The 23,740-nt window shown below is 35.8% G+C and overlaps 1 pseudogene; it reads left to right on the top strand.

The window, feature by feature from the left end:
- Positions 1 to 10,610: 10,610 nt before the first annotated feature.
- Positions 10,611 to 14,692, top strand: LOC115966826 (annotated as a pseudogene).
- Positions 14,693 to 23,740: the final 9,048 nt, after the last annotated feature.

Genomic DNA, 23,740 nt, shown 5'->3' with positions numbered 1-23,740 from the left:
TTTAAATATTTTTTAAAAGCATTATTTTACAACAAGAAAGCAGAGCTTTTAAAGATCATCAGCAAAAATCATAATAATCAATCATATCATAAAAGTCTAGCGGCTAAACTAAGAGAAGATGAAATGAAAAATGATGAGAAGATAGAATTTGAGATGATACCTGCGACTCTGCGAGCTGTGTTCTCTGAGCAAAAAAGAAGAAGATGAAGATGAAGAAGCGTTGAAGAATTGGGAAAGGAAAAGTAAATAGTAGAAATAAAGACAAGGAGTCAAATGGGAGGGGAAAAAGTAGTGATTAAAAGTTGAAATGAAACTTCGTGGACGGTGCCCCTTAAAAATACCATTCCATGCATATTTATTTACGAAAATGTATGTTTTTTTTTTTTCCTTGTATTACCGATTTACCAATCGGTGTGGAGTGTGGGGACGTTGGTAAAGAAGTCCAAACAACAGTTTGGCAGAGCATTTTGGATATTTTTAGAAAATAACTATAAAATTCAAACAATATCATCAGTTAGGAAACGTTTCAAACTAATTTGGTTTCTAACAATTCGAGTTTAGAAGGGTTGATTTTTGGATTATAAAATCGAGTATATTTTACTCAAGTTTCCTATTTTGCCAATTTTACCAGCAGCTGAGGTGGGTCCACATAGGCCAGAAATCGAGTTCATTGGACTCGTTTTGTAAGACTAGAAAACGAGTTCATTGAACTCGGTTTCTAGGCCATGAAAACGAGTTCATTGAACTCAATTTTCATACATGTAAATCAAGTTCAATAAACTCGGTTTGCAAGAACAGAAACCGAGTTCAATGAACTCGGTTTGATTTAAAGGAAACCGAGTCCATTGTACTTGGTTTCCTTTTGGGTACGTGTCAACCATCAGCGAGTAAAAAAGCACTTCAGAAGCACAAAAAAAAAAACAAGTAAAAAACACACAAAAACAGTTCAAAAGAATTAAAAAAAAAAAACTAAGTTCAAAACACACAGTCACTCTCATTCCCTCTCACTCTCAGTCTCTCTCTCTCACGAGAAGTCTCTCTCTCTCTCTCTCTCTCTCTCTCTCTCTCTCTCTCCATCTTGCCTGTCGCTCCGTCGCTGTCGCCATCGCCATCGCCGACTCTCGCTCCGTCGCCGTCGTTGCCTCTCGCCATCGCTGCCTCTCGCTTCCATCGCTCCGTCTCCGCCTCACTCAATGTTTCTCCCTCAAGTAACCTTTCAATCTGTTTGTGAGAGTTCTGGGTTGGATACTAGTACTGTTTTGTTGCATTTTGATTATTTGGTGGTCATCTGTCAGTATAATGTGTTGTTCTAATAGGAGCAATTTCCAAATCAAAAGTTAGTCATGCATGTATCTCCAATTTGTTTTACTATAATTAAGACTATGCTAGCACACGCTAATATTATTCCTGTTGTTTCTGAATTATAGATGTTGTACATTTAATTGGCCTAAATTACAATTTCATATGTGAGTTGGTTTTCTTCCTTTTTGCAAATTATGTCATTTTGCAGTGTATAATTGGTGTCCTGCCCATGCATTAATATGAACTCTTGTCATTTTTCATGATACTTGATTTCCAATGTATGATGCTTATCATATAATTATTGCCAAGTTGAGCAAAATTCTCCTCCAATGTGCTTGTTGATTTCTAGAAATTTATGCTACTCTGTCCAGGCAAATTTAGTAGTGATTGATTAACAAGCAATAGCAGCCTTCTTAGTCTGTATGGAACATGGTTTTTAGCAAGTAGATATTAAATCTTTAGGATAGGTCAAAATGAATTCCCTGGCAAGCATTCCAGCTCCTTTTTAGTGGTGCCTCTTTGGTCATAATCTATAATAGAATTCATACTACCAGCATTAGATTGATATGGATAAATTAGGGAATAGCATCACATTTACTCTAAATTGTTATATTCTTGTTTGAGCTTGTAGAAGGTATAATGGCCCCCGGGCTAGTTATGGTTAGGCACATCCTGGGGTTATTTGATCATTTGTTTTATCTATGCCACCATAGTTTGACCTGCATATGCATTTACCCTTCCCTTTCTATACATATTAGTTGTTAATATAAATATTAGCCATTATATTACCTTCCATTATATATTAGTTTACTGACTGCCTATTTTAGATTGAATGCAATTTTGGGAGGAAGTGTTAGAACATTCACATATGGAAATGCCAAAAAAATTGCATCTTATATCATCCAAAACTACTTTATTTATTTTACATTACCACTTAACAATACACCCTAGATTCCATGCTTTATTCTCTTACCACTATATTTAAATATTCTTTTTTTTTATTATATTTTACATTACCACTTTAACAATACATCCTACATCCCATACTCTATTGTTTTCATGAGATTTAAATAGTTTGGGGTGGAATAAAATAATAGTTTTTAAGATATACGGACATCTATTTTTAGATGTTATTATGGCAACATTGCATTTTGCATCACTGGATGTGGGGCTCCTTTTTTGTGTTTGGGAACAGATTATAAGCTAGCTTTTTGTTTTTTAGTTTTTATGCACAGCTTTTTAAAACCCCACTTTTTCAAAGTATAAGTATACTTTAGCATACTTTCAGCAAAAAGCTAAATAAGTTGTTTCCAAACGGAAACTTTGTGGATTTGATGCTACAAACCTATAGTGTCGGTAACATCTAAAATGCATATAAATCCAGGAATGCTCTTAGAAGGTGAGATGTGGTGATACAATGAAGTAGTGATGTCCTAAATCTTAATGCAACTTGACGATAATTTGTGAGTAACGTGACAAGTTGATAATTGTTGGACTTGGGATTTCCATGTCCTTGGATAATTGGCAGGATAACTATTGAGGACATGAGGACTGATTTTTTCAAGTTGTATTTGGATATCTTGTAATTTTTATTTCCTTTACCAAAAAAGAGGAAAACTAGGAAGGAGAATGTGTATTGTCTCCATTAACATTAGATATTTATGTATCTATATATTGACATATGCCATATGCCATCTCTTTTGCTTCAGAACCTTATTCATTTTTCTGATGAATCATACATTTTTAATGTATAAGAGTTGTAATTTGATGGAGTGCCTCTTAAAATTAACATGTCCAAGTAACTGATATTGTTCATAAGAAGGTATCATGTTGTTTGGTATTCATTGGAAACATTTTAGCAATCCTTAAAACATTATCTGGACTATGCTCTATAACTATCCAGTCAGGAGGTTTGATCAAGAGTTGTTTCTGTAAAAGCGCCATAGATGTTGGGAATAGAACTCATAAACACTCCATGTGTTAATTATAAGTTTATGAAATCTGCATAGTCTTTTAGGAGTTTATTATGTTAATTATGAAAATAAAATTAGTGGTGAGTGATGAAGTTGATTTCTGAATTTCCTCACCTACCTAACTAGAATTTAGGGCATATGCCTCAAAGCATCATCATCATTTGCTGTGATTTTAACCAAACTACTTGCAACTTTGGACTAGTAAAGACTAAAAGGCATCCGGAGTTCTTGACTCAGTGGGGTCACTTTCTTTATTGGTATCTTTCCTTTTTCTTTTGAAATATTTGGGGAGCATGTTGTCTTTGACCTTATTGCAATTTAGGCCATTTAAGTTGAACTTATTTTGCTGTAATAAAACGTATAGATGATCGAGCACAAATTGGTAGCTTTAGTCACATCCTAAATAAAATTGTACCTTCAACTTTGCTAACTTTTTAAAGATTGCCAATTTATCTTCAACATGTGCTTATATTACTCTTGCCTCCCTAAACTTCGTGCAGTATGGCTGCTGTTCCTGTTCAGATCCCTGATGAGTTCGGTCCTGGTCCCATTGAGGGTTCGGTGTTAAGGTTTCTAAAAGATCATCGATCGTGTGCTGTTTGGGAAGGCAAGGTAAAATTAAACCGACCACCTGCTGAATATTCTCTTCTTATCCTACATTATGTTGATTTTTTTTTTTTTCTTTCCATTTCTAAAATTCTAAGTTTGTCAATGGTATTACTAGCTTTGAATACATAGTCATGCCCATTAGCTAGGTTAAGTTAGATTGGTAGACTGTTGCACACCCTTATATAAAGGTTACACCCTTATGGCATATTGTATCTCATCACCATGGTTCTATCATGTGCAGGATCCGGGGGCACTGAAATGCCATAGTCGTAATGACGAGTTGCGAAAACGATGCCCGATAGTGGTGGATGATCGCGTCCTCGACATTGTCAAGAGAGTTGGATTAGAGGGGCTGTATAGGACCCCATGTAGAGAGATTGATCATAACTTGATAACGGCCTTCGTTGAGCGATGGCGGCCTGAAACCCACACCTTCCACCTGCCATATGGTGAGACAATGATCACATTACAAGATGTGGAGGTTCTTTTGGGGATTCCAATCGATGGTGAGGCAATTGTTGGAAAAACTGAATTGACATGGGCTGCTGAATGTCAGAGTCTGCTTGGAATTGCTACTAATACTGTGGTGCTTAAAGGACAAAGGATCCTAATTAACAAGCTAATAGAAAAAATTGACCAAGGGTTGCCCGATGGTGCAGCAAAGGTGGTTGTGCATCAATATGCACGGTGTTATATTCTAGCACTGCTGGTAGACACAATTTTTGCCAACAAGTCTGGCGATAGGGTGCATACGATGTGGTTGTAGATGTTGACAAACCTTCGCAATCCACCTCAGTACAGTTGGTGGAGCGCTTGCCTTACATGGTTGTACAGAGAGTTATGCAGGGCAACCGACAGAGGTGCCAGTCAGATTGGTGGGGCTTTACTACTGGTTCAGTATTGGGCATGGTTCAGATTCCCTTTTTTGTGCCCAAGGAAGGACCTCCCACCAGATGATGCATATGGCCCGCCATTTGCACCTTCTCCACTGTTTAAGTAAGTCATTGTCTTTATTGGATTTAAATTTAAAACGACATGACACATTGTTAGACATAGAGAATAAATTTTAATCTTGATATTCCTCAAATTTTGAAAATTAATAGGATTTTTATTTATTTTTATATATCGTTTTACAACCACTGAGGTCATATGTTATGATTGATGTATAATACAAGTGTTATTAATTTCTAGCTCCACCACTAATCATATGTTTAGATAATCATTTATTGGTATAAACTTAGTCGTATGTAATGTTAAATTTACGATTGCCCATCATTTATTGTTATTGATTACTTCAAATTCTCAATTCCAAGTATTGACTCCCTCTTTCTTAATTGTAGGACTGTATGGGTCGTGAGCACGAAAAATAGCCCCCAAGAAATCTGTCTGGTCCGGTACCGTCAGCTTTTAGATTCTATGCATTCCAAGGAGGAACCCAAATTGTGTTTCTTCTATTGTTTATGACTATTGTATTTATAACTATAAAATAGCTCATAGTCGAAAATAATGGAATATTGCATAATGTACTGACATTTTATTTGGCTACTTTAGGTGGTGTGGCAACCATATGAAACTGAATTAGCCCACCTGCCTGCGTTCTGTGTCGTAGGAAGGGACGTATGGACGGCGAAGGTGCCGCTTGTATGTTTCTGGCTAGTAGAGAAACATACACTAGACCGTGTTCTTCGTCAGTTTGGGATGGTACAAGAAATCCCCCCATATGTTGATACTGACGACACCCTTCATGACATAGACCTGAGGGGGAAGATTGCGGTGAACTAGAGGGACAAACATTATGGCCATATCTAAGTGTGGAATAGTTGAGCACGATCTCTATGTCATGGAGTAGTACTAGAGGGTGCTATGTCGCCTGCTCATCCATACTTTGATTGGTACGATAGGGTGACTTGGAGGTTCGTCGACCACACTTCCGCGTCACTTCTTATTATGGTAATTGCTTCGACCTTTCTTTTCAAATTTTGTTGCTTATCACCATTTTAGTGTTAGATGTACTAATTGTATTTATTTACTTGCAGGTTGCCAGTCACAAGCAGTTGTTGATGCGTCATGCAGTAGGTAGTCCTGAGTACAAGTAGCTTACAGCTGTACTTAAGGTAGTGGAACGCCTTCACCGTATAACTGCCCAACTTTCCTTGGAAGAGACCGATGGGGCAGATCAAGAAGCGCCAGAAGGTACTGGACGACCAACCACGAGCTCAACTCGTGCCAGCCATAGCCATGGTCAGCGTGCTGCACCCCATCAGGTTGTCAGTAGGCTGGGTCCCCCTCCACCCCCACATGCATTTCCTGCCCCAGAGATCCCTCCACGTACTGCTCATGCAGTTCCTGACCTAGAGATCCCTTTACCTACTGCTCATGTATCTTTTCACCCCAAGATCCCTTCACACACCCCACATACACTTTTTGACCCCGCTCATCTTTCATTTACCCCGCCATCCTTCGATCTCGGCTATGATTTCAGTCAGACCCCTCCTGTCATGCACACTCAATCCCCCTCGTATAGCATTTGTCATATAGACCATGTACCACCCCATAGTCAATCCATGTCATTCATGCCCACTCCTGGATTGCATACAGATCCCATGACTACGGGCCGCACTTACATTTCATCTGCTACACCATCCTCCCCCGCAGTTGTAGGATCTTCAGTTGTTGGGAGTCAAGCAAAACAACAAGATGTGCATGTTGAGAATGAGCAGGTAGTTGGGTTACAGTCACTCCCACAAAGTCGACCTAAACGCACAACAAAAGCACCTCCTAGTGAGACAGGTGGTCACAAAGCAGGACACAAGGCTGGCCCCACGGTATGACAAGTCATTTAATGTAATGAATATTGAGTAACTACTATTATGGTTGGTATTGGAATTCATGTATTCTATTGTTTGGTTGTAACTCCATCTTTGCAACAACGCAAGGAGCCTCACCAAGGAGATGCAGTACCCCCTCCCCCACATACCAGACACTATACGAGACAGCATAAGCGTAAAATGCATTAGGATTAGCATCCCATAGAGGTTCTCTCTCTCTCTCTCTCTCTCGCTCTCTGAAATCACTGTTTTTTTATTATTTTTTTTTTTAATGCTTTAAAAACATTCCTGATTATTTGATGTGGGAGGAGGTCATTAGAAAAAATTCTTGCCTCTTCTATTGCTTCTCTTTCTCATAGTGTGTTGAAAAGTATAATGAAGTCTGCGGAGTTGGTCTTTAAAAATTGTCGTAAAACTTCTTAATATATTAGCAGAACTGTCTTGTTTTCAACTAGTTGAATGTTGCCAACAGTAGGTAACCTTTTCTTTTCCTCCTTAAATAAGTACTATACCTATATATTTTAATAAGTCGGTGCATCATGAATGAACATTTATTGCCCCCATTGTTAGCTGTGTGAATTATGTTTTGGCTATATATCAGCTGAAATGATAAGGCAGCCTCCTTTTATTATCAAAAAGCATTGCCTCATGTCATTCTAAGGGTGTGAAATACCATAATACTATGAGCTTTTTATGTGACCATCCAATGCTATTTGATTCCTTTATGAGCCTTGTGTTTAAGTAGAACTTGTGAACTTAAAGAATATGGGGGCTTGGAGGGATTGTATTTTTTTTTTAAAAGTAAAATCGTCAGGAATTGCAGGCTTATGGCTGCATTATGCACTGTGATACGCAGTACTATTTCCTAATTGAAATGCAAAATAATCATCAAACTGTAACTACAGTCTGTGTAGAAACCGGCATTAGAATGTGATTAATTTTTTTTTCAAATGCTATACTTGTTTATCAATTTTTTTCTTCATATATCAGTTAAGTAGAATACTAGAATGCCTTCAAGTGGACCTGTTGTTGTAGGACAAAAAGGGAACCTAGTCAAATCTGCTCTGGCTCTGGCAGCTTTGGTCGGCTTGAATTTTGAGGAATTAGACTTTGGGGTTGATGCAAAAAAGGCTGGAAAATAGTAAGTAATATAGGGTTTCTAATGATGAAAAGGAATAGTAGGATTTGGGAATGAAACAAAGAAGAAAATCTAAGGTCTGGGTGGTTGTTCCAGTGCTGTGAACAGCAATTGAGCTGTTTTGGGTTCTTTGAGGCTTTTATATGGATGAGTGGTTGAGGCTTTTAAAGGTAAAAAATCAATGTGCGTGTGAGCTAGGTTTCAACTTTCAAGTTTCTGGAAATTTAAGGATGGAAAAGAAAGGAATAAACTTGTAGGCATAACACCTCGGAGAAGGCTGTATCATACAAATCTTCATAGGTTCTGAAAATTTAGGAAGAGAAAGTATTACGTCCATGTAAATAGAGGACTAATAACCAACCCTAATAGGACTTGGACTCCCAGGGCTTTGTTAACGAAGGCCAAACTAAATAACTAAACTCACAAACAAAATCCAATAAAATAATCAAACCCCAAAATAAGATCTAATGGATCAATGGTGCAACCCATTTCCAGAAACTAGAAAATTACAGAATTGACCCTAACAGTTACAAATGAATAAAAGAAAAGAAAAATGAAATTGGCTTCTCGCCACCTGCAACACCTGTCCTTAAATTCTCCATTATTAGATTAACAGTGATCCTAAAAATGCCCTGTCTGTATGATGGTAATGTGTTTCTATCAAGGGCTGGAGAACTAAGTTTCCCTTAGTTGTTACTACGGTTGAGTTTGCAATTATAAAGAAGTTTCCGTGGAAGACATTCTTAATATTCTTTATATCCTTTGCGTTTGGGGTGGTGCCCTTTGAATGGTAAAGTGTTGTATAGGGTTTTTCAGTAAAGTTATGTTTTATACTTAATGGTTTTTGCAGGCTGATTTATGCTAGACTCTACATTAGATAGGAATGTACTATGTTTAGTTGACCTAGAAAGATTCATCATGAGTAGATATCTGTTTGTATTTTAGATGTACATGTCTTGTAGGCACTAGAAATGGTAAGAGTCTCTTGGCTTGATGGCATGTCTGGCTTTCCACTATGGGGAATGCCTCAGTTCAAATCTTGGGGGTGTCATCCGTTTGACCCTTCACCTAGCAATTCCATCGCCCCCACCCCCCCAAAACACCAAAAATAAAAAGTATCCATTTTCCTACTGTACAAGTACAAGACTTTATGTTCTAAGTTTCTGAGAAGTTGGTATCTAAGAAATGGGACGCAAATAGATTTACTGGAAATTTTTTCTCCTTTCTCACACTAATAAATTTTGTACAGCTTACTTCTCATCATTTTTTGGGATGCCCTTTATATTATTGCTAGAATTCACTAAGTACAAACTATTGACCATTTGTTTGATTTAGTTATTTTTTTATTGACCTGTATTGGCTGGTTTAGCTTTTGGCAGCACCCTGGGTTTAGTTTTTGTCCAGCATTGTTTTCCTTAGCTGGTCTTAGTTAATCATCTGTGGGTGCTATCTGCTTCTAAGCCTATATTTGCATTTTCTTTTGTCAGATTGAATCAGCCCTCCCAAGTTTGGCAAGGCCAATAATGTCTCTGGATGCCAATGAGGATGCTGTTGTGGGTGCTCTGAAGCAGAGCTTGGTAAAATCTCTAACACCCCCCCCCCCCCCCAACCACATCTTTTGTGAGCCGGTTGTGAAAGTTGACTGTCAATTTCATCTTTCCTATTCTCTCACCACATGCCCAATGTACATTTTGTAAGGGACATAGTTTCATCCGATCATTTGCTTAGAGATCAGTTTGAAGCTTTCACGAAGATGATAACAATCTAGTCATATCACATGGTTGTTTCACATAACTTACAGAATATGTATTGTGCTTTGTTTACTGATAGATACGATTTTAACATTTTTGTTCTAAATATTTATTATAAATTTGTATTATGTCATTTGTATTGAATATGGATATTTTTACAGTACTTATTTAAGAAAAGGATATGTATCCAGAAATTGTATGAACAAGAATAATGCTAAACAATTGGGTGTCTTGAAATTGGGATGGTGAAGGACTAGGGAAATTTTCAAATTTATTTTGTGGTAGGACTGTACTTTTTGCACCATTAGTCTAGGATTGAAAAGGTTAAATGTTAATGCTTAGGTTTGTGGAAGGACAGCATTGCCATAATTTTTATATATTTGTAGACACTGGAAAAAATAAGTGTGCCTGCATGGATGTGGGTTGAAAAGTATTAAAAGGGTGCCAATACATGGGCAGATGTTGAAGCATAACCACTTGCACTCATGTACTAAAATTATTTTTGGGGATCATGTGGTTAATGATGCGCATGTGGTATATTGGCATGCAATACATCCATATAGCTTTCTCGATGCCTTAAAGCAGCTCAAGAATTTTGAATTATGATAAAAAAAGGTCCTAACCTCACAGCAAGTTCCCATGTTAACTGATTATATATATATATATATATATAGTTTTTATTTTTTTTTATTATTATTTTTTTTTTCTGAAGAGGCAGGAATCTAGTAAACCTCTACAGATTGAGTATTAGTTGTTTGTTGTATCAACCCAATTAGCAAGAAGTGTCTCAAAAGTCAAACCTTTATTTTAATATTATATCTTGTGCTATATAGCCAATCCTTATAAAAAAATTCATTTTTTTAATATCAGCATTGTGATTGTGGATAAATTTTAGAAAGTACTAATTGAAGCTAAACTTTTATAGCTTATGAAAATGTGCTACTTAGCTTATGAACTAAACTTACCAGCTAATTCAGTTTGGATATGAGAGTTATTATAGTCTAAGAAAATGACAGTTAAATTTTATCTTACAAGAAGGTTTGGCCTAATATTTGAAGTTGTGCAAGGCAAAGGCATGCACACAAGTCACAGGCACATTTGTTGTATTGTAGAATCTTCTTTTCTGTATTATCCTGGTTTTGCACTTATTTTCCTTTTGCCAATTTCTGTGCAAGCAAGTAATCAATTGGTTGGTTGTTTGGTTTCTACATATCAGGCTGGCTATAAAATTGTATCATGATCAGTATGTGTTCATTCGTACTTTTTTTTTTTTTTTTTTTGCTTTTTGTAATTGAAAGTTTTGCTGTGATACATTATGATATAATTGGTTGTTTTTGTGTTCTATATATGGCTTCAGGACGATATACTACCAAAGTTGATGACATCAATTGGCTCCTATGAGGATCTTTTCAGGAAGGAGATATCAAAATATGATCGCATTAGTGAAGATATTGCCCACAATATTGAGGCACAAGAACAACTGTTGCTAAATCCAGGTTTAATTCTTTATTTTACTGCATTTTTTTTGTTTGTTTGTTTATTTTCTTTGAATATCAGCTTTCTTTTTTCTTTTACTGAATGTGATGTTTTACCAAATAGAATTGGTTTTGACTGGAGAATATGTTATGAACCAAATTTGACATCTTTATTCATATAATTGTTAGTCTCTAATATCTTCTCAGTTAAAAAAAAGGAGAGATTTTAAGAGGGATTTCATGATCCTCAAATAATTGTTTGACATTTCTTTCAGGCTCAGAATGATGATTTTTCAGCCATCTTTAATCTTGAAGATTATAAAGGTTGGTTTTTTTTTTTTTTTTTGGATTATAATATATATATAAATATATATATATTTTTATCTGTTTGTCATATAGATTTTTTAAGCATTCATTCAATTTTCTGGTATTTTTGTATCATTAACGTGTAACAAATCTACATTCTTGCTGTACTTTTTAGAGTCTAATGAATGGCTCAAAGTTTTTCATTTAGACCATGTTGCTCTGGCATGTCAGCTTTTGTTGGCTTCTGCAATTAACTGAGGATGTCACTTATCGAAAAATTTACTGAGATGCCATATTGAGGCCTACATTTGAGAGACGAGTTTTGAAAATTTAATCAGTGATGATGGATTCAAAGCGATAACCTCATCAGAACATGGAATCCTAGTTGACTTGACCATAATTTAGTAGTTCAGATCACCTGAAAACTGTGACCTGTACCAGATCTATGAAATAGTTTAGGTCTACCTATCTCTCAACTATGTTAGATGAACTTGTAATGTGCCACTAGGATTCTGACCTTGTTCTTTCTGTACCCATCTCTATCAATATACCTGAACCTGGGCTTTCTTGTTTTGGGGGGGTCTGTGTTTGTGCTCGTCCATTATGTAATAATCTATTATATTCATGTTTCTCTGAAGTTCAGATTCTACTAGTCAAAGGACATCACTTAATCAGATTCTATTATCATACATTTCCTCTAACGTTCCTGATTTTTTCAAATGCTAATATTATTTCAGCGATGCTTACAGGCTGCATTTTACAATTCAAAAATACTTTGTTTTATTTTATTTATCAAAAAAAAAAAAAAAGGTTCTGTGTTGATCTTAATTTTCCCTTCTATTTTTTCCAGCATCTCGTGAGAAATGTTACAAGTAGATTCAAGCTGCCATAGCAAAGTTCCGAGCAAGGTTATCAAAATCGGGATCCTACGTAGGATCGTGGAAGGTAGGTAGGATCGTGAATCGTAAGATCCTACCTATTTTCAGATTTTAAGCAAAAAACCTATTAATAGTGACTTTGTATGTTATATAATCACTTAAAACATGAATCCATCCATTAAAAAAAAAAATTGCATCATAAAATGTAATTTGCATGCACTACATTGTTCTTATGTCATTCTAAGGAAACAAAATATATTTAACTTTTGACATAATGTATCTAAAAAGTCCAGTACATATTTAATTAGCAACTAAGTACCAAAATATTATTTACACATATGGAAAATGTTTTCCAAATTCTAAGTTCCAAATCCAAAATAAGTTAGACTAGTTAGCATATAAAAACTAGCTAACTACAAATTTACAATATGTAATCCAAAAGAGAATTCTAAATCTAAGTTAAACTAGATAATTACAAATATGAAATCCAAAAGAGAATTCTCATTCTCAGGTTCTTCTAATCTAATCATTGTCATTTTCATATCCCATTTCATCATCAAAATATTTTAGGTTTTGTTTTTGAAAACATTAAACTTAAGTACTATAGGTTTTTTTTTGAGATTTTATGTTGACATAGGGGTAAATTTGGGACTTCAATTCATTATTGGGCTTTTCATAACCTGTTGGGTTTGTGGGCTTAGGTGGATTATCTTACCCAAATGAATCCCACTTTAAAAAAAAAAAATTCAAGCCAAATGGTAGGATCGGTAGAATCGGTAGGATCCCATATGATCCTACGATCCTATGCGATCCTACATGATCCTACGCGATCCTACATGATCCTACATACGATTCTACCATTTTTGTGATCCTACTACGATTTTAAAATTTTCAGTGAGGTGGGATCGTAAAATCGTGCGATTTTACAATCTGGATCGCGATTTTGACAACCATGGTTCCGAGAGATTAAGGAGAACATCAATGAGGGACTGAAATTTTATGTTACTCTACAGGTTAGAAATGTTTGGTTAGACTGTGTGGTGCAAGTATTTATTTAATAAAGTTATTGTTCAAGTATATACTTGCTCCTCTTTATAGCTGTGGGGGAGATTTAATATTATTGATGTGCATAGATCTCTCCTTGTGAGCATGTGTACGTGATTTTTTTCATTATTGTATTTGTGAACTTTGCTAGAAGTGACTAGTTATTTTGTCTGCATCATAAATTTTTGTTATTTGGTTTTTATTTTTGGGAGATGTGTATGTACTTCCTGGGTGGCATATTTGTATTGGTAATCATGGTAATGCATTTGTTGTGGAGTGAGAGGGAGGAATTCCTTCCACTTTTAAAATGGTGTGGAGATTCCAGTAATGGAGTAGAAATGTTCTTTCTTGAGAGTCAGAGTGTTGTATGAGTAGTTCTTTACTCTTGGAACTAGGGATGAGCATTCCATTATAGATTATATAGACCTATTTCTTTTATAGCCTTATTTTTTGTTTGACTCTCTTCCTAATTCTTTATGAATGTTTGTAACTTGTATATACATCATGTGTACCCAAGATTTTCTTTTTTCAATAGAATTAACATAAAAAAAGAGTTGATAAATGAGCTGTCTTTTTTCAACAGGATGCAATCACAAATGTAAAGCAGCAATGCAACGATTTTGTCATGACCAGAAACATCCAGTACCGGGAAATGACTGAAGATGTGCAAAGACAAATGGCGGGCCTCAGTTTCCAAGATAATAAAAACGCAGGTGCTTACAACAACTACCCTTCAGTAGGACATCAGAATCAAAGATCCAATTCACAACAGCAAGCAGATTCTCGACCACAAGCACCTTACTATCAGCCACCGGAGCAGCCTACAATGCCTGGTTATGGTCCCCCACCTCCCGCTTATAGCTCGCCACAGGTGCCTTCTCCTTACCATGTTCCACCTACTTCTGTTCCATATCCACATCCTCAGGCCCAACAACAGCAGTCACATGCAAGCCATGAGTATGGCCAACCTGCTTATCCGGGGTGGCGAGGCCCATACTACAATGCCCATGCACAACAATCTGGATCTCATCCTCGGCCTCCTTACACCATCCCAGCTCCATACGCTCCTCCTCACCAAAGTGGCTACTATAAGCAACAATAGTGTAACTGTGTAGCATCTATCCATTTTGGCTATATAATTTGATTGCTTTTGATATGTAATCTGTCACTTTGTTCCATCCTTGGTTAAATGAATTGGATTTAGCTAGATCTTATTTATGATCGTATAGCCTCTTGATAATCTGTATGCTGGTTTGCCTAATGCTTTGTATGTGAATTGCATAGCTTGTACAAGGATTTTTCTATGTACAGCTTTTAAATTATGTTGAGATTTACCGAAATGATACTAATTTGATAAATAAAAATCATCTATTTCACCTTTTGTGTTCCATTTATGCTTCTATCAATCACAAATTGTTAGAATTTATTTTTTCCTTATAAAATAACCAATGTTTAAAATGGGGAAAAAAATCAGACAAATGGGAGGTTGTGATTGATATATTTGATAGACAGTAATCTGTTCACTAGATAAATGCATAGCCGGTTTTGCTGCTTGAGGTGGGAAATTTCCTATGAGTGTCTTTAGAAAAAAGTGTTTCCTTGGGGTGTTATTGTTTCTCTCTTTTGGTTGTTTTTTGATGAATGAGCATGATTGCACTGATGGTAGTGACCAAGCTTCAATTGGAAGTTGTAGCATCAATGCTCAAAGCACAAATGATTAAAGGGCTGATAATTCATTGACAATATATATTACTGCTTGAAGGGGAAGGGAAGGGAAGAACCATTGAGCTAACTTAGATTTACAAAAAGAAATATCCACTTAGAAAAGAACATCGGATGTGTGTGTGTGTGTCTATAGCATTCAGGAAAAATCATAGTTAAAAATTGTGAACATTGGGTTCAATAAAGGCTTTTTTTTTTTTTTGGGGGGGGAGCAAAAGAACCCTTACAAGTAATATTCTCCCCTAAAAAAATAAAATAAAGAATTAATATTCTTTTTTTTTTTTACCAAAATAATAAGGCTATTGCATTTACGTGGAACTCTCTTGCCATTTCTCTTTTTGGTCTTGTATAATTAACTATAACAGGAGGAAATAAACAACCTTAAAATTTACAATGAAACATTAGGGGAAGAAAGAAAATATTTTTCAGGGATGCTGGGAAAGAAAAGGACCACCCGCTTGTTGAACCCATCTAATTGGGTCTAGTACCACAACCTGTCCTGCTAGCATATGGATCATCTCTCTTTGACATTCCATCGATCTTCTATAGTTATGATTGTTGTTATCATTATTTCAGAACTCACATTTCCCATCGCTCAAAAAAAAATAAATAGATTTTATTTCAATTTAGAATATGAATTTCTAATAGAAATTTCATTTTTAATAATAATAGAATTCTAAACAAAACAATTAGAATGCTATTTAAATTAAAATTCCTTTTCTTTAGCTCATAGAAATCGAGTTCAATGAACTCGGTTTCCATGTATAGAAACCGAGTTCATTGAACTCGATTTTTATACATGGAAACCGAGTTCATGTCGGTCAGAAATTATGCAGATGTCCTTATCTACTATCACATCCCCCAGTGCATTCCTGAGGCGTTCTAAAAACCACCCCCAACTAGGCCCTGACTCTTTGTCCACAATGGCAAAGGCGAGAGGCAAAACTTTATTGTTGGCATTGGTGGCCATTGCAATCAACAACACCCCTCGATATTTACCATACAAATGGGTCCCATCAATACTGATCACTGGCTTACAATGTCTGAATCCTGCAATGCATGGAGCGAAAGCCCAAAATACATAGCGCAATATTGTATCACCGAACTCGTCCTTGGGTATGGTGTGAAACCAAAACCGGGTGCCAGGTTCTTGATCCCAGTATGCCAACAATAACTTTCTCAACCTTTGGTAAGACTCTTTCTAATCCCTGAATATCTTTGCAATAACTCATTGTTTTGCATCTCATATCTTATAGTAAGAAAGATTATGCCCATAATACTTCCCTTTAATGAAATTTCTGAGGTGATAAATTGTTGCCGTGTGTTTCTCTTGTAACAATGGAACAAATTTTGCTGCAAGAAAATTACAATACATCATTCTACCATCAAGGGTCATGGCAAGGGGCATACAACTATGAGGACCCCTATAAGATGTGACCATCCATTATCCAAGTTCAGGCTTCGTGACTGCCCCAACGTACTACATGCATGATTCATCACTGCATTTCACAGATAGTTTACTTGTGGTCAACCTACTAGTCATAAAGTTTCCGTTATGCTTTGCGGTGTAAATTGTTAATGCACGTTTCACCGCCTCTTTATTCGCAAAAATCTACCCTTTTGCAAAATTCATGTCTGCATTCCAAGAAGAACCAAATGCTTGCTAAATAACTTCAGGATCAACCATATTTTTCCAAGTATTTTCATAAAATGATGAGGCAGGAGGTTCATAAATGGGGGTCGTATTTGCAACATGCTGAACTCTAACATTAGCGTCCGCATCATCTTCATCACATTCAGCCATATCATCAACATGAGGAATGAGAGTAATTTCATGGTCATCAACACCCCTGTTAAAGTCGCCATCGTCAATCCTCTCTTCGTACTCATCTCTATTGTCACTATCTTCCCCAAAACAATCTTCGTCTTCATCTTCATCTTCATCTTCAACTACTGGAACTGTAGAGGATTCACCTCGATGTGTACAAAATTGATCTTCATATCTATTTCCAAGTTCGCTCTCAATTGTTGCTGGTGTCTGTTGAAAATGGGGTGTATAGCCTCCCAATGTGGTGCATCGATCATCTAGGACTGCAAACTGTAGAGATGTAGTTGTTTGTACAATTTCTTCCTTTACACCGACTTCCACACATAGCTCCAAAGTGACGTACAACTCAAAATTTGCTGCTTGTTCCCATTTCTCCATCTTACTAAACATGAATTTCACATGTTTGTCCTCTGTTATCGCCATATATCTGTAATTAATGCATTGATTGAGGACTTCATATGGAGAACGGAAAGTAATATGTATGTCATGCAAAGCAGGGTTCACTTGCAACTCTTCCATAATTTTTACTTTCAGCTCATTCAAGGTCTTTAGCTTACGGCGTATCATCATATAGCAGCACTGGATACCCGGACCTTGAAATGAGACTCCATCATAAGGGTTGGCATTGCTAAGGGGTCCACCGTAGTATATATTTATATGGATCATTGTCAACCTATAGATCATCAAGTGCAATTGTGTTAGTGACAAATTTATAACGCTCAATCAACATCAATCACAAAAAATTGCGTATGAAATGCCAACAATACTAACCTCAACCAAATTTGCATATACTCACCTTTAGTAATCTTACAAAAATAGTCATTACCAATTTCATATTCTTTAAAAATTCCAAATCATTCTAGGGGCATGACTTTCAAAACCCATTCAAATAAGTTATGATGATCAAAAATATTATATACCAACCAGTTATCCTTTGAAATCTCTGTTACAAATCTTAAACAAATATATCTTGAAATAATTTATGGTAAAAAGACTACTATCTTAGGTATCAAGCTCATAATCCATTTCATATCCATGATAAAGACCTAGAAGTACTAAATATTCCTAACAATTGATCACAATATTTAGTACTAAATATTCCCAATAATTAATCACAATATTAATTTTTTTTTTTAAACTTAGCATATCATCACAATATTTACACTAACAAACAAAACAAATATTCCCATATGTTATAATAACATAATAATCACAATATTTGGTACTAAATATTCCCAATAATCACAATATTTATAGTTATTTTCTAAAAAATCCCCAATGACTCCATTCTTTTTGCCTTCTTCTAATCCCCTAAAAGCCTAAAGGGCTATGGAAATGGATAGCTTTTGCTCTCTTTTTATTTTTAAAGTCTACTCCTTTTTTCCTAACTTGGAATGTTACAAACGGTAACAACACCAAATATTTGTAACTTTTTCACAAACTATACGTGCTCGTGCTACACCATCCTTACACATTCATTCATTCATGGTCATGGTCATGTTCATGGTCATGACCATTTGTCTATCACACAAACAAATTCATGTTACAATTTTACTGTTGCAATTTCCTTAAAAAAAAAAAAAAAATTGGATTTATAAGATTTTGAGCTTGGAACCTTTAGCCAAAAAAGTCTTATACATTCTCTTAAATAAAAAAATTAAAAAAAAAAACTAATAAAAGGAAAAAACTGCATATCTAGAGTACTCAAATTTTCACATAATAATCACAATATTTGGTACTAAATATTCCCAATATTAATTTTCTTAAAAAAAAAAAAAACTTAGCAAATAATTTAATCACAATATTTACACTAACAAAAAAAAATTCCCCAATATGTTGTAATTTAATCACAATTATTTACTAAATATCCCCAATAATTAATCATAATATTACTAGTCATTATAGATATTTTTTCTTAAGTAGATTCATGATCTTATATAAATGTGTCCTAATATTAATTTAAAAAAAAAAAAAAAAACTAGCAAATAATCACAATATACTAACAAATAAATTAATCACAATATTTACACTAACAGATAAGAAAAACAAAACTTTTCCTAATATGTTCTAAATTTTTCTTTAAAAAAAAAAAAAAAAAACCTAGCAAATAATCACAATATACTAACAAATAAATTAATCACAATATTTACACTAACAAATAAGAAAAACAAAACTTTTCCTAATATGTTCTAAATTTTTCTTTAAAAAAAAAAAAAAAACCTAGCAAATAATCACAATATACTAACAAATAAATTAATCACAATATTTACACTAACAAATAAGAAAAACAAAACTTTTCCTAATATGTTCTAAATTTTTCTTAAAAAAAAACCTAGCAAATAATCACAATATTGTAAAAACATTACCTGAGAGTGTTGTTGTGTGAGATGAGTGTTCTGTGAGTGCAAGTGAGTTTAGGAAAGTTGTTTCATAGAGGTTTCTGAAGAGAAGAGCTGAGTTTTTGAATATAGAGACTGAGTTTTTGAATATAGAGAATATATTCACAATACAAAGAAGCTATGAGACCCCACGGCAAGGAGGGACAGGTCCAGCTGGGACCCACGGACACATGGAAGGCTGGGGACTGATGTTGCTGTGGGGGGACTGTTATGCCCACGTGATATTGCTGCTGTGGGATGGGAGTGATGAGACAGGAACTGATGGAACTAATGCTGCCCCTTTTTTATACAAAGAAATCGAGTCCAATGAACTCGTTTTGTAGGCTTTGAAACCGAGTCCATTGGACTCGATTTCTCGCCTACGTGGACATTCTGGCCACCTTAGCTACTGGCAAAATAATAAATAACAAACCCAGAAATCGAGTCCTCTGAACTCGAATTGCTAGATACCAAATTAGTTTGAAACGTATCCTAACTAATGATATTGTTTGGGTTTTGTAGTTATTTTCTAAAAAATCCCGAGAATTTTTTTTGGGAGTGTTTGAGATATATTTATCATTTTAAGGCATTTGAATATTGAAATGAAAAATGATGAGAAGATAACTTTGGAGAACTTCTCATACAATATTTCGTTTTCAAATAATATAGTTCAATGGTACTTTTATAAATATATTAAAATTTGTAAATTTCACCGAATTAGACCACATGAGAAAACTCTCTCTCTATAAATAAAATAATAATATTTTTATTGTACTTCTCAGCTTTTTAAAATAATAATTCTTCCTCCTAAACTTGCACCTCCTGCTCTTACAAGTTTTAGGTAGAGGGTGAGGTTGTGGATCAACACCCATTTGATGCATGCTTACCAGTCAAAAAAAGAAAAAGAAAATAAAATAAATCTTTGTCGTGAATCCAATATGATCCCCTAACCGCTTCTTTGCTTTCTTCCTAACCTATCAACTTTTCCTTTATTTTATACACTTATCCCTTGACTCTGACTGGGACTGATTAGCAGCCTCTTTTCTTGTATAATGGAGAGTGCATTCCTGGTCTTCCATCCCGTAAATTTACAGCAAATAATAATAATAATGTCATAACTAAACGTCATTCATCAACAAAAAATAAAAAATACTAAACCACTTTTTATCTATACTTTTAGATGGGAGGAACTCTCCTTTTTAGTGTTACCTTTGAGCTAAAGGAAATTGACAGGTTTGTTTTTCCACAAATATTTCTTGCCAGCAATAACAAGCCGTTTCATTATCTCAATTTGGAGGTTAATAAATGAAATTGAGGCACTTCTGAAAAATAATTTAAAATAAAGGAAATTGAGGCAATCATCTTTTTTTTATTTTTTTTATTTTTTTTTACAAAATAAAATTTCTACTCTAATCTAATTTAAGTGTATATGTGTGTGAAAATCTCTCCTGGAGACTTAAACTCCAGTTCTTACCCTCCACACTCCACAAGCACTTATACTTATAGAGTGACTACTACACCAAAGGTGCGCAGTGGCGAGACAATCATCTTAAGATGGCATTAAACCCCCATATTTTTATATTTTTCCTCACTCATCTTGACCACAATGTTCTAATTTAATTGGTCATCTAAAGGGAAGTAGTTAAAGTGCAATCAGTTACGCACTAAGTGGTTATCTACTCAGTCATATTTTAGACAAATCCTCTCCATATCACACCCTTGGAACCCCAAAACTTGACCAGGCCTATTCTCTGCCAACTTAATAGAATTCTTGTCGTCTTGAATTTCTCCCTTTAAGTTTAACATTCTTTATGCAAGAAAATCAAAATGCTGCAACTCATTTGTGATTAGTGACAAGTAACGATAAAATGGTCGTCAATATGAGGAGGCATCGTTAATATGGACGATCGTAAACACATTAATTTCATTTATAAATTCTACATTTAATGGCAAATGAAGAACGGATGCGAGGCCATTACAATCGTCTTCTCCTAGCCATTGCATGACCGTTAGAAACATTAAATGAGGAGATTAAATGGCCATTACTAAGCCATTTAATCCTCCAGCTCAGGCATAACGCAAAGGGAAACCAACAAACTGTGCATTTACTTACGAATGGGCTATATAAAGCCAGAAGGCGCAAGTGGACATATACACTAATCCATAATACATACAGATTACTCTACAATACACATTGTTGATTTCTAAAGAGATAAGCTAACTTAAGCATCAAAGGATCCTTGGCAGACCCCAATCCGGTGTCTTTCATTACATTGCTTTTTCTCTTAGACAGGATACTATCATCGTCCAGAGGCACCGACAAGGAACATCATGACAAGGCAATTTCCTGTTTTATCAATTTAACGCCATCTGTGGGGACGACAAATTGCAATGCAGCAAGCGATCGTATCTCTACCGATAAAGTTCCTCGGAGCCCATGGATTCAACTACAACCACACCACTAGATTCGATGGTAATGGCCCAGCAAATTCAAGCATTGACAGCCAATGTGCAGGAGCTGATGATGCAAAATGAAGACTTGAAATGACAAGTGCATCCCGAAGGCAGTAATACGTCCCTTGGACGGCATAATCACAATCATAATGATGACGAAGCCAATAGCCCAGGAAACAACAGGAGAGAGACTTTTGAGTGTATTGAATAGTCGAGAGACTTTTGAGTGTATTGAATAGTCGGCTCACGACAATAATCAGATGATGAAAAGTATGAGAAAAAAGTTGGATGAAATGAAAAATGCCATGAAAGGAAAGACGGCCATGAATCTTGACGGCATGATCAAAAGAATAGATTCACCATTCATCGCCAATGTTTTGAAGTGTGCTCTATCTCCTAAATTTCACCTTCCATAGTTGGAGGTCGACGATGGTACCAAGGATTCCCTAGATCACATAGGGGCATTCAAAACAATATTGAATCTCTCGCAAACCCTAGATGAGGTAATCTGCAAGTCTTTCCCAGCCACCCTCAAAGGAGCTACAAGGGTATGGTTCAATTTATTGCCTGCATCATCAATTACAAACTTTGAGCAGTTGAGCGATTTTTTTGTCCGAAATTTTATTAGAGGCCAATGGCATAAAAGGCCCACTTCGTATCTGCTGACTATAAAGCAGTAGGATGGGGAAACCTTAAGGGCCTATGTGAAGCGTTTCAACAAAGCGGTGTTAGAGATTGACAAGGCTGATGAATAGGTGATAACGACCTTCCAAGCGAGGTTGAATGATCCTGATCTCATCTTCTCTTTAGGGAAGACTCCACTAACTTCAATGATGAACCTACTGTTCAAAGTGCAGAAGTATATGAATGGAGAAGATGCCTTAACTGTGAAGGGGTTGATGGGCAAAACGAAAGAAAGAATGGAGAAGATGCCACACTAGGATCTCTCTAGTGTGGGTAGGCTCCCTAAGGATAAAGGGATAGATAAGTAGGTCACTCACAACTTGGTGGGATATGATTCCAACCGAGGGCCTAAGTGAACCCCATAATGGATTGGGAGCAAACCTTTAACGTACTCAAAGCCCATTATAGGTGATGACACCGATTGTGAGTTGGTGGGATGAACTCCAGAAGATTTGGGCCTGAATGGAGCCTTCCGTCCTCCCACTCATCACTAACTGAGGTTAAGGGACAAAAGAAACCAAGTGATGTGTATGCAAACAAGTATTGAAATAGTTTTTATTAAGGTTAAGAAATAAGATACATAGGAATTAAACTCACTATCCCCAATGGAGTTGCCACTGTGGACATAACGAAAGTGTGTCAACAGTCACCACCTAGTTTTTGCAACGGTCTAGGAACTATATATATAGCGTCCTATTGAGGAAGGACCTTTTAATCTTTCTACCAGAGATACGGGGTTCGAAGTTTAGGTACGTTCTTAGGAAAGTGTTAGGCATCCAAAATCGTCCAACCTTAAGGTTGGCCTCCCATCATTGTGTCTTATATCTTAACCTCGATAAAATCACGTTCAATGCTTGTATTCTAACTCACACACACACTTGCATACATCTAAGCATACAACATGGCATCATTATCCCAAAACACATACACATCTATCCATAAAGCATAAGAAACCCAACCACACATATATAACCCTAGCATTCATCTAACACGGCATCAAAGCATTAACATAAACCCCAGTGTCATACATCTAAACATGATTCACCATATTACATCATAGCATACATCTCATCCTAACATTCACATTCATCTCTAACATCAAAACAAGATCATATCACAAATGCATGAGCATGTGATATGATCTTGCAGCAACTCAGCACCTATGGCATTTATGCGTAAGCATGTGAATGCATGTTCATGTCATCCAAACAAGGAAAATACTAGACAAACCCTAGTTCTAACATGTGATGGCAAACCCAAACAAATAAACATGTGAAACAAAACTAAACAAACAAACATGTTAAATCAGAAGCCAAACAAAAGAAATAAAAAAAATTAGGGTTTTTAGACTGCGGCCTGCGCACATGAGA

The sequence above is a fragment of the Quercus lobata genome, chromosome 11 (assembly GCF_001633185.2).
Source record: "Quercus lobata isolate SW786 chromosome 11, ValleyOak3.0 Primary Assembly, whole genome shotgun sequence".
Lineage (NCBI taxonomy): Eukaryota > Viridiplantae > Streptophyta > Magnoliopsida > Fagales > Fagaceae > Quercus > Quercus lobata.
The sequence above is the reverse complement of the archived record's forward strand: the minus strand, read 5'-3'. Positions and strand labels throughout refer to the sequence as shown.